We start from the raw sequence: 15750 nt of genomic DNA, 5'->3' as shown, positions 1-15750 counted from the left end.
GGGCGGTGCTGGCCCAAGTGTGTCCCCTCACGTGTGCGCGTGAGCATCCATGCGGGCCTGTCCTCCGCGGCCGAGAGGCAGCGGGTGCGTGGGGGCGCCTGTGTCCGATTGCGTCTCGGGCGCGTACAAGAGTGTGTGTGTGCTCACCAGCGTGCGCGTCTCTGAATGTCTTCGAATGGCGAACGAGTGTATTCCAGGGTGCCTGCGTGTGTGTGTGTGTGTGTGTGTGTCCACGTCGTTCATGTGTGTTGTGTCTACAAGAATCTGGATTGTGTGGGTGTCTGTGTCCAGAGGATATAGGAGTGGTGCGTGTGCGTGTGTAGTTGGGGTTTGCCAGTGGATTTGCGAGACCATGAGATTTGAGTGTTTGTGAGCATCGAGAGGTTCTTGTGTTTTGTGTGAGGGTGTGATCAGTGCCAGTGAAGGAGCCTAGGAAAGAAATTGAGGGCACGTGTGTCCATGCGGGAGTGTGACTGCCTGTATCTATGAATGTGGCTGAATGGGGAGAAATGAGGACACTTGCAAACGTCTGAGCCCCCTTTGTGGGTATTTGTTTAATATTTGGTTGTGTGTTCCGTTGTGGTTTTGTGTCGGAAGATCTGCCATGCGCCTCTGACCCGTGTGTAATCGTGAATACACAAGTGTTTGGGTCTGTGTTGTCTTTGCGGGCCCGTATGTCTAAGTGTGTGTAGTCGGGTGTGACTGCATGTGTATAACAAGCACACATATGTGTTTGGGTTTGCATGTTATCTCTTGACGTGTACAACTTTTTGAGCGTGTGTATGTGAAGCTGCTCTGCACATCTGCGTGAATTTGGGGATATTTGCATGGATCGGTGTGTGAGCATGAGGGTGATAAGGGGCACGTGTGTATCTGTTTCCTGAATGTAAATTGAGTATCTGAACTTACCTCTATCTGTGAATGCATTTGTGGGTGTGCCTGATGGTGAATCTATGTGGGTGGGTACGCATGTGTAAGTAGTTGTGTTTTGAATGGCTCTATGGGTGTGTAAAGGTATTTGTGTGCACCTACGTGCATTTGTGTGTCACGTCTAAGTGAGACCAAATGGGTGAATTCCACGTGAGGGGATGTGAGTTTCTGCCTTTAGAACTACAGAGGGAGTTTCATTCAAAGCACACACCCCGCACACGCACGGAACAATCCGTGTTTTCTCGACTGTAAAAAATTCTGTGAGATGGGGCGTCTGGGTGGCTCAGACTTGAGTGTCGGCCTTTGGCGCAGGGTCCTGAGATCGAGTCCAGCATCAGGCCCCCTGCAGGGAGCCTGCTTCTCCCTCGGCCTATGTCTGCCTCTCTCTGTGTCTCTAATGAATAAATAAATAAAATCTTTAAAAAAGTTCTATGATATGAGAAAGCACTACAGCAAGTCAGTTCCCCGAGACAGCCCCCCTCCCAGATGGTGATCCCTGAGCCCACACCTCATAGAAATTCCTGGGTCCCCTTAATATACGTTGCGTGTTCGAGGCGTGGGTCTCATGGTCCCGAGCGTGTGACTGGAGAGGGGGTGGGTGTGCCTGAGGGAGGGGAGCTGGGGCGTCGGCCCTCCTGTCTGGATGTGCCCATGCAGGAGGTGGGTGTGGGCGCACAAAGGGGCCTGTGTGTCTGTGTTTGAACACACACATTGACGTGTGCGAAGCACGTGCCTCAGCTCCTGTCCCAATCCCCCCGAAAGACCTGAACGCGTCCTTTCCCCGACACTGGGCCTTGGTTTCTCCATCTGTGGCACTGTTGGGGGGTCTGGGGCTCCTGGCCTGGGGAGGCACCCTGGCAAGGAAGGGCATGCTGTCATGGGCTGCCACTCCTGTGAGCGTGGAGTGTCCTGCCAGTTCACACGCGTGTTTGCTTTTCTGGGAAGGTTCTCATGACCTCTGTGGACCCCAAGGACAAACACGAGTTGGCCCACACTCCTGGGGGATGCTCTGTAAACACACAAGCAGAGGCTTCCGGCCCCCCGGAGGGGACCCGCAGGCCCCCACCTGTCCTGGGCTGGAGGGCCTGGGGGCGTCCACTGGTGTCTGCAGGAGCTGGGCACAGTGCCCTTGGCCCAGGTGCCAGGGGCCTCCTCAGGCCCAGCCCCCACACTGGGCCAACTGGAACTCCTGGCTGGGCCAGACCGCCCCACCCACACACAGCCGGCTGGAACCGAGGTCCCACCTGCCCCGGAGGGCCTGTTCCCGGGGCCCAGGCAGCTCCAGACACACTGGCTCCCCTGTATGCAGGAGGTGGCCCCCTCCCTGCAGCCCCCCTCCGGCCCTCCCCTAGTCCTGGGCTGCCGCCTCCTCCCTCACCTGGGGCTTCCTTTGGTTCTCACACTTCCTAGCTCATCAGACAGGCTCTGGTTTATTAAGCCGGGGGTGGGGATGACTTGGAGAGTTCATAGGTCGAGATTCAGGACTAGGTTTTGGGGAGGTGTAGGAAGACCCCCACAGTCATCTGCAAAATTCTGCACGTGTGTGCCCTTTGGGGGTCATACCAACAGGTAACCACTTTTGAGAGTCTTTTAATGGCCAGCACAGTCTCATTTCATCCTCACCATGTCCCGAGTATCATGAGCGTATCACCCATTTTACAGACAGAAATGCTGAGGCTCAGAGCCCCAAAGTGACACGGCAAGGAGAATGGAAGGAGGCTTTGAGCCAAGGCCCCTGGATCCACCCACTGACCCACTATGCTGCCCTTCCATGCTGAGGCTACCTACTGTCTCTAACCATTCATGACCCTCGAATGGGGTCGGATGAGGCCAGTAGTCGGTCTGAGATCAGAGGATGGTTAGGATTCCCTCTCTGTACCTCTAACCCACACTGAGCTATAGTATGGGGATTCAAGTGTGGCCACTGGTTTTCTTTTCTTTTTTTTTTTTCTTTTCATTTTAAGCATGTATTTATTTGAGAGAGAGAGAAGGAGAGGGAGAAGCAGACTCCCCGCTGAGCAGGGAGCCCAGTGCGGGGCTCGATCCCCGGACCCCGGGATCATGACCCGGGCCAAAGGCAGACGCTTAACCGACTGAGCCACCCAGGTGCCCCTGGCCACTGTTTTTGTTCTCCCCACCCACACAGTGTCTCACGGTGGCCTCTCTGAAGTTTGGCCTCGGTAGAAGGAAATTATTATCAGATCCCCACCACATCCAGGGATCTCAGGACACTTTTCTGAAAAACAAAATTAAAAAAAAACAACAAACAGGGCACTTGGATAGCTCAGTGGTTCAGCTTCTGCCTTTGGCTCAGGTCATGATCCCGGGGCCCTGGGATGGAGTCCCCCATCAAGCTCCCTGCAGGGAGCCAGCTTCTCTCTCTACCTATGTCTCTGCCTCTCTGTGTGTCTTTCATGAATAAATAAATAAAATCTTAAAAAAAAATATTGTGCATGCCAAGGCCTATCCCCATCCTCATGACACTTGCCTTTATTTTTTTAAGATTTTTTTTTAATTAATCCCCACACCCAACATGGGACTTGAACTCTCAAGCTCAAGCTCAAGAGTCGCACGCTCCACCAACTGAGCCCGCCAGGCGCCCTGATGCCTACGTTTAGAAGGAGATGTTAACACGTCAAGCAGATTATTTCAGCAGGGAACAAAATATTGGGAAGATAAGAAAACAAAGCAAGAGCGCCACTAGAGACAGCTGGGGTGGGGGCTGCTTCAGCTGGGAGGAGGAGGCTTCTCTGAGGCTGGGAGATAGGCAGAGATAGGAAGGATGAAAAGGAAGAGTTGAAGGAAAAGCATTACAGGCAGAGAGACCTGCAAGGGTCCCAGGGCAGGTGCAAGCCCCACGTGCTCAGGGGTTGGTCACTGCAGCCGAGAGTGCAGAGGAAGCTGCTAGATGGTCTTGAGGTGCTTCTCAGATTCTCTCCAGTGAAGAACCACTTTTCCCAAAAAATCCATAAAATGCAATAAAAATTAATTTCTAAGGAGTGCCTGGGTGGCTCAGTCAGTTAAGTGTCTGCCTTCAGCTCAGATCATGATCTCGGGGTCCTGGGATCGAGCCCCATGTTGTTCAGTGGGGAGTCAGTTTCTCCCTCTGTCCTCTGCACCTGCCCCCCCCACCTTATACTCTCTCTCTCTCTCTCTCTCTCTCTGTCTCAAATAAATAAATATAATCTTTAAAAAATTAATTTCTAGGAGGGATGCCTGGGTGGTTCAGTGGGTGAGCATCTGCCTTGGGCTCAGGTTGTGATCTCTGGGTCCTGGGATTGAGTCCCCATTGGGCTCCCCTCAAGAAGCCTGCTTCTCCCTCTGCCTATGTCTCTGCCTTTCTCTCTGAGTCTCTCATGAATAAATAAATAAAATATTTTAAAAAATAATTTCTAGGAAAATAAAATTGAAAAGGACATGCATGATGCTAGGAAGCAAGGAACATCTGACAATGATGGGGCGTGTCAAAGGCCATAGGAGCCTGGCTGAAAGAGCCCACCCAGTGGCCAAAACTGGAGCGAGTTGAGGAACAATATTAAAGTCGTATGAGGGGATCCCTGGGTGGCACAGCGGTTTGGCGCCTGCCTTTGGCCCAGGGCGTGATCCTGGAGACCCGGGATCGAATCCCACATCGGGCTCCCGGTGCATGGAGCCTGCTTCTCCCTCTGCCTGTGTCTCTGCCTCTCTCTCTCTCTCTCTGTATCTGTCATAAATAAATAAAATATTTAAAAAAAAATAAAGTCGTATGAGATTATGGAGCACCTGGGTGGCTCAGTGGTTGAGCATCTGACTTTGTCTCGGGTTGTCTCCTGGGGTCCTGGGATCGAGTCTCACATCGGGCTCCCTATGGGGAGCCTGCTTCTCCATCTCCTATGTCTCTGCCTCTCTCTGTGTGTCTCTCATGAATAAATAAATAAAATATTTTTTTAAAAAGTCATACAGAGGCAGCCCAGGTGGCTCAGTGGTTTAGTGCCACCTTCAGCCCAGGGCGTGATCCTGGAAACCTGAGATCAAGTCCTGCTTCGGGCTCCCTGCATGGAGCCTGCTTCTCCCTCTGCCTGTCTCTCTCTCTCTCTCTCTGTCTCTCTCTGTCTCTCATGAATAAATAAATAAAATCTTAAAAAAAAAAAGTCATACAGAATTATAACCCCAAGAACAAAGATCCATGAGTTCATCCTGATATAAACAAATGATCAAATACATTCATGGTTGAAGGACAAGAGAGCTTGATGTGCAGAAGGATTCCAAGCCATTTATGTAGACACTACATTCTCTGGGACATGGAGCATACAGTGTGACTTCCTTCCAGGAAGTACAGTGTGGAAAGAGGGTGACAAAGAGTAGCTTCATGGTGGAGTAAGCTGACAAACCCACAGTGTCACCTGGCTCGTGATCAAGACCACCATCAACAGTCATAATTAGGTGGAGAGTCCATACTGTCATGATACATTGCGAGGAGAATGACACTTTGCCTCTGTGATCTTCCTTCCCCAAACTCATAACCCTAGCCTAACCGCGAGGAAGAGGTGGGCAAAATTCCAACAGAGAGGTGGGTGCCCTCCGGTAGGCCTGACCAATACTCCTCAAAACCGTCCCGGTCATCCAGGACAAGGAAAGCTCAAGAAACCAACTCAGCCAAGAAGCGCCTACAGCGACGTGACAACTAAATGACATGTGGAGGGGCACCTGGGTGGCTCAGTGGTTGAGTCTCTGCCTCTGGTTCAGGTCGTGATCCCAGGGTCCTGGGTCCCTCTGCCTGTGTCTCTGCCTCTTTCTGTGTGTCCCTCATGAATAAATATAAATAAATAAATAAATAAATAAATAAATAAATAAATAAATAAATAAAAAGGGATCCTGAACCACAAAAAGGACATTAGGGTAAAGCATGTACTTTAGTTAATACATGTATCAAAATGGGTTCCTTGATTGTAACAAATGTCTTATACTAGCGTAAGATGTTCCCAACAGGGGAAACTGTGTGTGTGTGTGTGTGTGTGTGTGTGTGTTGGCGGACGAAGTATATAGAAACAGCTATTTGCTCAATTTTTCTCTAAGCTTAAAATTGTTCTAAAAGTTGATTTTTAAAAAGGATTAAGGGGATCCCTGGATGGCTCAGTGGTTTAGCGCCTGCCTTCACCCAGGGCATGATCCTGGCGTCCTGGGATCAAGTCTCATATTGGGCTCCCTGCATGGAGCCTGCTTCTCTCTCTGCCTCCCTCTCTCTCTGTCTTTCATGAATAAATAAATAAAATATTTAAAAATAAATAAATAAAAAAGGATTAAAAAAGAATTTTAAATACAGGCTATACATGAGCCCAATGGTCATAAAATTACTATGTCCAGTGACCGTGAAGCTTCTCTACACTTACAGCTTTCTCTACCCACTCATCTGGATACGTGATTAGCAGCCTGGGCCCAGCGCTGGTCTCTGAAGGGCTTTGAACAGTTCTAGATAAGGATTCTTCATCTTCAGCTCTATTGACATTTGACGACAGATGGTTCTTGGAGGGAGGAGCTGTCCTGTGCATGGTAGGGCGCTTCGCAGCATCCCTGACCTCGACGCACTAGATGCCAGTAGCAAACCGCCCCCCCCCCAAGTGTGATAATTAACAATGTCTCCGGACATTGCCCAACATCCCCCAGCAGGCCAAACCGCTTTCCCCTCGAAAACCATGCACATAGGCCGGCCGCAAAGTCCGATCTGGAAATGTGGGCCAGAAAGCCCAGTGCATGTTTGTGAGTCTCAGGGCTGTGTTGAGGGGCCTGACGTTTCTAAAACAACTCTACTGGCGTAAGAGGATGCACGGAAGCTTCACCCAGGAGGCTGATCCCTGGATGTGGCTTTGGGGCTGGAGAGAACGGAAAGATTCAGAACGTGTTTGGGAAAGAGAATTGACAGCACCTGCTGATCACGGGGTCAGGAGGCAAAGAGAGGAAGGGAGGAGTTTTGGAAGATGCACAGATTACTGCTACCTTTCGCAACTGGGTAGATGGTGGTGTCATGTGCCGAGATGGGAACGTGAGATGAGGGGCCAGGTTGGGCGAGGGAGGGGAGGGTGATGAGTTTCGTCTTGGACAGGTTGAGTTTCAGGTCCCGTAGGGCCGTGAAGGAGAGAGAGAAGTCCATGATCTTGTACACATGGTGATGAGAAGCCCCATGTGTCCATTCAAATGTACAGCAGGCCCTGAGGGGCAAGGGCAGAAGCCAACCAGAGCTCCCCCTTCTCTCTCCACTTCTCCCTCCATCCGGTCACCTACAATCACGTTGCCGCGCTCCTGGCATCGGCCCCCTGGGAATCACTCATCATGACGTGTGCAAGATCGTGAACCTCCGCTCTCCTTCATGGCCCATCTCCTCTCTCACACAAAAATACGACGGGACGTGGGAGCCTCCACGATGTCCTTCAGTAGGTGAATGGATCCACAAACTGTGGTCTATCAGACACTAGAGTAACACAAAGCTCTTAAGAATGACCTTTAGAGAATGTCTGGGTGTCTCAGAGGTTGAGTGTCTGCCTTCGGCTCAGGTCGTGATCCCGCGGTCCTGGGATCGAGTCCCACATCAGGTCTCCCCGCAGGGAGCCTGCTTCTCCCCCTGCCTGTGAATCTGCATCTCTCTCTGTGTGTCTCTCATGAATAAATACACTCTTTAAAAAATGTATTTTTAAAGAATGAACTTTCCAACCATGGAAAGACGCAGAAGAATCTTAAATGCTTATTACTAAGTAGAAGAAGCTTATCTGAGAGGGCTACAGACGGTAAGATCCTCATTCTAGGACCTCTTAGAAAAGGTGAAACCATGGAGACAGTAAAGGGATCAGCAATTGCCAGGGCTTAGTGGGGGCGGGAGGGATGAATCGGTGGAGCACAGTTTCAGGGCAGTGAAACTACTCAGTATGAGACTATAATTATGATTCCACGTCACTACACATTTGTCAAAACCCACAGGATGTAGGGCACCAAGAGTGAACCCGGATACAAACTATGGACTCTGAGTGATGATGATGTGTCAATATGGGTTCATCGATTGTAACACATGTCTCCCTCTGGGGGGATGTTGATAGTGGGGGAGGCTGTGATTTTGTGATGGCAGGGGGTATATGGGAACTCTATATTTTCTGCCCAACTTTGCCATGAACCTGAAAATATGTTTTAAAATAGTCTATAATAGGGACGCCTGGGGGGCTCAGTGGTTGAGCGCCTGCCTTCGGCCCAGGGCGTGATCCTGGAGTCCTAGGACCAGGTCTCGCATTGGGCTCCCTGCATGAAGCCTGCTTCTCCCTCTGCCTGTGTTTCTGCCTCTCTCTCTCTCTCTCTCTCTCATGAATAAATAAAATCTTTTTAAAAATTAAAAAATAAAATAGTCTATAATAAACACCCCCTCCCATGGGACACATGAATAAATACTAAACAAATATCCACAAATGCATGCTTGGACATTACAAATATACCAAATGATCCCCACACAATTGAACACAAAAATCTGTGCACGTACACACACACGCAATTCATGCACATAGTTTGTGCTGATGCAGGTCAAGGGAAAGAGATTAACTCAAGGACACCTTCTGTCCTTTGCATGTCCTTGTTGGGAAGAAATTTTCTCTCGTTTCATCTCTGTTTCCCTCCCTCTGGTAGGACAAGGTCTTTGGGCAAACAGATGTGAGGCAGTGATTTTGCAGATATAAAACCTGAAGACCCATGTGATTGTAGGGGATTAAGGTTGGAAGGAGAAGTGGAGAGGGGAGGGGGATATAGCTGCCCTTTCTGACATTGGTGGAGCCTGCGGGGACTCAACACAGATAAAGATTCCGTATCATCCTCTAAGCTCATTGCTGTGCCCACTGGCCCTTGCCAACCCTGAGAGCACAGCTGAAGGACACACTTGGAAAAAGCAAAGCACATATAAATTTTAGGTCCTGTGAGGCTGCAGTTTGCCGAGACCCCATGGCTCAGGAGTCCCTCAAAAGTCATGGCCAAGGCCTGGGATGCCCGTGTAGAAGTCAGAAATTGGAGCCCCATAGAAAATGAGACACAGGCTGAGGATGCAGCCTGGACAGGAAAACCAAAGAGGTCAAGGGTTTCTAGAAGGTGGGAGTGCTCCCCAGTGTTTGGGGCTGGCCTGGAGGGTCTGTGAGATAAGGACTGAGCATTCACAGGAGACATCCCAGGAACATAGCGTTCAATAGTGACCTTGAGGAATGCAGTTTCAAGGGTGCCTGTGGGAGGTACAAGGGAGGGACTCAAAGAAGGGAGATGACAGGGAGTGGAAACTTTGTCTAAAATCTCTCCTCTGAAATCTCTCTGCATCTCCAACCACCTTCTGTGACTTTCTTCTGCTGTTCTCTGAAACTATTCTTCTTGACGACCCCATCCTCCCACCTCCTGGAGTCTTCCTTTTGTGACCCTTGTCCACATCCTATCTTTCCCTCAAACTCCTTCCCTGCTGTGGAATTGTAGGATGCTGGAGACGAAAGGAACTGTAAACATTGACTAGTCCAAACCTTCCCCAAAACGAACACAAGCCCCCTCTACAGCATCTGTCTCCCCTTGTCCAACCTTTGATTCTTTAAATGAGAAGGGCACTCACTGCTGAGAGAAGCAGCCTCTTCCATCTCTGCCAGCCCCAGATCTATTCTTTTTGCAGAATCATAGATGCATGCAGTAGGTACTCAGTTCATGTGTGTGGAGTCTGTTTCACAGACTCCCTTCCCCTCATTTCTCAATTTTTCTATCAAATTATGTATCCTAGACATGAAGATAATTGCCAAGGTGTGGGATAGCTTGTAGATTACAGGTGTTCATTTCAAATACATGAATTCATAGAGCATCTGCTGTGTGATAGGAGCCGGGGATTCAAGCAGAATAGACAGACACAGTCTCTGTCCTCATGGAGCTTATATTCTAGTGGGAATATGGACACTGGACAGCAAAAGACAATTATTTAATGACAGTTGTGGCAAGTGCTCTGGGAGAAAGGGATGTAGGAGGAATTGTAGACAGGTAGACCGTGCAATAAGGTGGTCTGAATGAATGCTCGATACTCTTGTTATACTTGTATGAATAAAACTAGTCTCACAAAATCACCAAACAAGTAATATGAACAAATCTGTTCCTTAGGGGCAGAAATTTCCCACAAGGAGGTAGCGTGCATGGCAGATTGTTGAAGTAATGGCTCCCAATTTGTTCACCTCTGCCTGTCTCCACCCACTTGGGGGATCCCCTCCCACACTGAGTCAGAGCTTAGCCCTGTGACTTATCTTGGCCAATGGGACAGAAGTAGAGGCTTGAAAAGCATTTGCACAGCGGCATAAAAGAGAGGAGATCCCTATAGGTCCTTCAGACATTAAAAGGATAATGAGGGAATTCTATAAACAACTTTATGTCGGTAAATCTGAGAACTCATGTGGCACAGACAAATCCCTTGAAATGCAAAACTACAAAAGCTTACTTAAGAAAAAATGGACAACCTAAATAGTCCTCTATTTAAAAATGGAATTTGTGGGCAGCCCGGGTGGCTCAGCTTTTAGCACAGCCTTCAGCCCTGGATTGAGTCCCACATCCGGCTCCCTGCATGGAGTCTGCTTCTCCCTTTGTCTGTGCCTCTCTCTCTCTCTCTGTGTGTGTGTGTGTCTCTCATGAATGAATAAATAAAATCTTTTAAAAATATATAAATAAATAAATAAAAATGGAATTTGTGATGAAAAACCTTCCCACAAAGACAACTCCATTCCCAGATGGCTTCACTGGTGAATCTTACAAAAATATAAGAAAGAAATAATACTGATTCTACACAAATTCTTCCAGAAAATAGGAGGGTGCACCTCCCAAATCATTCTATAAGGGTTGTAGTATCCTGATACCATAACCAGATAAGGACATTACAAGAAAACAAGACCACAGATCAATATCTTTCATGAATATGGACACAAGCAATCCTTAACAAAATATTAATAGAGTCCAGCAATTTATAAAAAGGAAGATATATTGTGATCACATGGTGGTTTATCTGAGGAATTCAAGGTTGATTCAGCATTTGAAAATCAATCTCTTCATCATACCAAGATGTTAGAAAGGAAAAATCAGATAAGAATCATCATCTTACTAGATGTAGAAAACTCATTCAGCAAAAATTAACACAGATTCATGATATTGAAAAAAAAAACTCTTAGCAAAGTAGGAATAAAAGATTTGTTCTACATACTAAAAAGCATCTATGAAAACTTGCAGCTAAAACAATATACTTCATTGTGAATGGTGGGATGTTTTACCCCAAGACTGAGAACAAGGCAAAAGGTGTCTGCTCTCACTGCCTCTATTTAACATTGTGTTGGAAGTCACGGCCAGTGTAATAAGGCAAGAAAAGATATAAAAAAGCACAGAGATTGGAAAGAGAAGTTAAACATGATAATGAGTGTGAATGAAAAGAAGGAGAACAGCAAAATATAATCATCTACTTAGGAAAATCATAAAGAATGGACAAGAAGGCTGCTAGACCTATTGTGAATTTAGCAAAGTTGGACGATATGAGGTCAGTATATAAAAATGAACTCTGTCTCTACATACTAACAGTAGAGTATTGGCAAATGGAAATGTGAAAAATCAATACTATTTTCAATATCATCAAAAACATGATGGCACCTGGGTGGCTCAGCAGTTGAAAGTCTGCCTTCGGCTCAGGTCATGATCCCGGGGTCCTGGGATCGAGTCCCACATCGGGCTTCCTGCAGGGAGCCTGCTTCTCCCTCTGCCTATGTCTTTGCCTCTCTGTGTGTGCTCTCATGAATAAATAAATAAAATTTTAAAAAACAAGAATTACTTAGAGATAAATCTAACAAGATGTGTGTAAGACCTGAGTACATGGAAAACTAGAAAATGCTATTCAGAGAAATAAAAGAAAGCCAAAATAAACACAGAAATACACTATGTTCATAGATTAGAAGATCCAATATTGATAATATGTCATTTCTCCCTAAAATGATCCATAGATTTGATTCAATCCCTATTGAAATTCCAGGAGGTTTTTCTCATTAAGGTTGATGTGCTGATTCTAAAATTATAGGGGCAGCCTGGATGGCTCAGTGGTTTAACGCCGCCTTCGGCCCAGGGCCTGATCCTGAAGACTCAGGATCGAGTCCCACGTCGGGCTCCCTGCATGGAGCCTGCTTCTCCCTCTGCCTGTGTCTCCGCCATTCTCTCTCTCCTCTCTGTGTATTCTAATGAATAAATAAATAAATAATATTTAAAAAAATAAAATTATAGAAATGTGAAGGACCTAGAAGAGCCTAAGTAATTTGAAAATTTGTGGTGCCTGGGTGGGCACTCCCAATAATAATAATAATAATAATAATAATAATAATAAAGAATGAAATTGTAGGACTTAAGCTAACTTGATCTCAAGAGATAAAGTTACAGTAAACAAAACAATATCATGTTGGTATAAGGATAAACATATATATTAGTGGAATAGAGAGCCCATAAATATAGACCCACACATACATGATCAGTTGGTCTTGATAAAGCTGTCAAGGGAATTTGATGAGAAAAGGAGAGTCTTTCTGACAAATGGGTTGGAAGAATTATGCATCTATATGCAAAAATAAATAAACCTTGATCCTTATCTCATATAGAAAAAGTAACTCAGAATAGATTACAGACCTAAACCTAGAATTAAAACTATAAAACTTGTTTTTCTAAAAGATTTTATTTATTTATTAATGAGAGACACACAGAGAAAGAAACAGAGACACAGGCAGAGGGAGAAGCAGGCTCCATGCAGGGAGCCCGACGTGGGACTCGATCCCAGGACTCCAGGATCACGCCCTGGGCTGAAGGTGGTGCTAAACAGCTGAGCCATCCGGGCCAGCCCCAAAACTATAAAACTTCTAAATGAGGGGCACCTGAGTGGCTCAGTGGTTGAGCTCTGCCTTTGTCTCAGGTCATGATCCCGGGGTCCTGGGGTGGAGTCCAGTGTCGGGCTCCCTGTGAGGAGCCTATGTCCCTTCTGCCTATGTGTGTCTCTCATGAATAAATAAATAAAATCTTTCAACAAAAATAAAATAAAATAAAACTTCTAAATGAGAACATGCACCCTTGGTTTAGGCCAGTCTTTCTTAGGTGGGACACAAAAGAACCCCAGATCATTCAAAAAATGACAAATTGAACTTAATTAAAATGTAGAACTTCCAGGCTTTCAACGATACTGTTAGGAAAATGAAAATACAAGCCACAGACTGGGAGGAAACATTCTCAAATCACATATCTGATAAAAGACTTGTATCCAACAATATATTTAAAACTCTCACAACTGAATATAACAGACAACTTGCTTTTTCCCCCCATGGGTAAAAGATTAAACAAACACTTTACCAAAGAAGTTAGACAGATAGCAAATAAGTATGTTCAGTATCATTCATGATCAGAGAAATTCAAATTAAAACTGTAATGAGAGGCACTCCCACAAGCAGAGCAAAAGCAAATAATTAAAATTAAAAATCAAAGATAAGATATGATGATACCAAAAGCTGGCAGGTATGTGGAGCAATTAGGATGCTCACGTGCTGCTGAAATGGTGTGGCTGCTTTTGACAAGAGTTTGGCAGCTTCTTATAAAGTTAATAAATACACGCATTGTATACGCTACAACTGTTTCACTTTCCCACATAAATGTAAGGGCAGGGACTGTGTTTTTGTATTTCTCATCACTGTTGCTACAGATTCCAACACGGTGCTCGTACATAGTTGGTGTAAACATCTGTTGGATGAACAAGGAAAAGCCTGTTTGACTCTTCGATTAAAAGAGTGTGATGCATTTTCTGGTCCGCAGACCCTCTTTACCTAAGTCCTAGAAAGCACTTAAGGGATTCAGTTTGGGAAATGCTGATCTAAGTCTATTCTGAGTGACAATCCCCAATTGGTCACAGAGAGACAGGGCCTCTCTCAGAATCCATGACCCGTGAGGGGACCCTGGGCAGTGGAGACTTCCTTCCTGGAGTTCAAACAGATTGCCCAGCTCACCTACCGCACTTGTCAGTACACATTAGAAAGGGCCAGCCAGTTCAACCTTCTTCTTATTATTTTTTTATTTTTATTTTTCTGTTCAACCTTCTTTATGTATGGTTTGGACAACTGGTTGACCATTTGGGGGAATAATGAGTTCAAACTCTACCACACATAATAGAACAAAATAAATTCCAGATTGATGGAAGAATTAAGAGTAAAAAGATAAAGCCATAAAATAAATTGACATAAAAATGTTTGCCACACAAATGACAATGGGCATAACATCTTTAATATATAGGGAACATCTAAAGCAGGGGTGGGCAAAGTATGGCTCACTGCTTGTTTTTATCTGGCCTGTGAGCTAAGAATGGTTTTGACATTTTAAAATGATTTTTAAAAAGATTTTATTTATTGATTCATGAGAGACACAGAGAGAGGCAGAGACATAGGCAGAGGGAGAAGCAGGCTCCCCACCGGGAGCCTAATGTGGGACACCATCCCAGGACCCCAGGACCATGACTTGAGCCAAAGGCAGCCCCACATTGCACTGGGCTCCTTGCTCAGCAGGGAGCCTGCTTCTCCCTCTCCTTCTACCGCTCCCCACTGCTTATGCTCTCTCTCTGTCAAATAAATAAATAAAATCTTAAAAAAAATAAATAATAATTTCATGTGTCCATCAATAAAGTTCTACTGGACCACAGCCATGCCCACCGATTTACATGATGTCTGATTGCTTTTGAGTGATGATGACAGGGCTGGATAGTCATGACACAGACTGAATGGTCTGTAAAGCCAATAATATTTAACTAACTCACCCTTTCTAGAAAAAGTTAAGGAGGCACCTGGCTGACTCGGTTGATAGAGCTGCGACTCCTGATCTCGGGGTTATAGGTTTGAGCACCACATTGGGTGTAAAGATCACTTAAAAATTAAATCTTAGGGAGGCCTGGCTGGCCCAGCGGTTAAGCATCTGCCTTCAGCTCAGGGTGTGATCCCACAATCCGGGGATGGAGTCCCACATCAGGCTCCCTGCATGGAGCCTGCTTCTCCCTCTGCCTCTCTCTCTCTCTCTCTCTCTGTCTCTCTCTCTGTCTCTCATGAATAAATACATAAAATTCTTAAATAAATAAAATCTTAAAAAAGAAAAAAGTTAAGAACACATTGATGTTAGACAGGCCATGAACTCAGGAGTCTCAAACCATTCTACAGAGTTTCAGCTCTGGGTGCCTTACTTAAAAAGTCAGACCACTGACCAAGTCAGTTCATCATCCTGTGCTTCGATTTACTTATACAAAGAGCAAAATAGAATTGTTGCACACAATAAATTAAGACATTAAATGGGGGGAAAAAAACGTTACATTGAAACACTTAGGATAAAACCTGACACATGGGGACACCTGGGTGGCTCAGCAGTTAAGCATCTGCCTTTGGCTCAGGGGATGATCCCAGAGTCCCAAGATCGAGTCCTGCATGGGGCTCCCTGCATGGAGCCTGCTTCTTCCCCTGCCTCTCTCTATGTCTCCCATGAATAAATAAATAAAATCTTAAAAAAAAAAAAAAAGAACCTGGCACATAGTATCACTCTACGGATGTGAGCCATTCTGTATCCAATTGCATTCACAGATATTTTATTTATTTTTATTTTTTTTTCACAGATATTTTAAAACTGCAATCCTGCCTTGTATTTTCAAGTGTTCTAGGAAGCAAGACTTTGCATCCATTCCCAGGGGTGTGTATCACTTTTTCTGGGGCAACTTATCAAAATGTATCAAGAACTATAACAAAACCAGTATTTTTGATCAAGTATTTCTACCTCTGA

Source organism: Canis aureus, chromosome 19, assembly GCF_053574225.1.
Source record: "Canis aureus isolate CA01 chromosome 19, VMU_Caureus_v.1.0, whole genome shotgun sequence".
NCBI lineage: Eukaryota > Metazoa > Chordata > Mammalia > Carnivora > Canidae > Canis > Canis aureus.
This window is presented reverse-complemented; position numbering follows the sequence as displayed.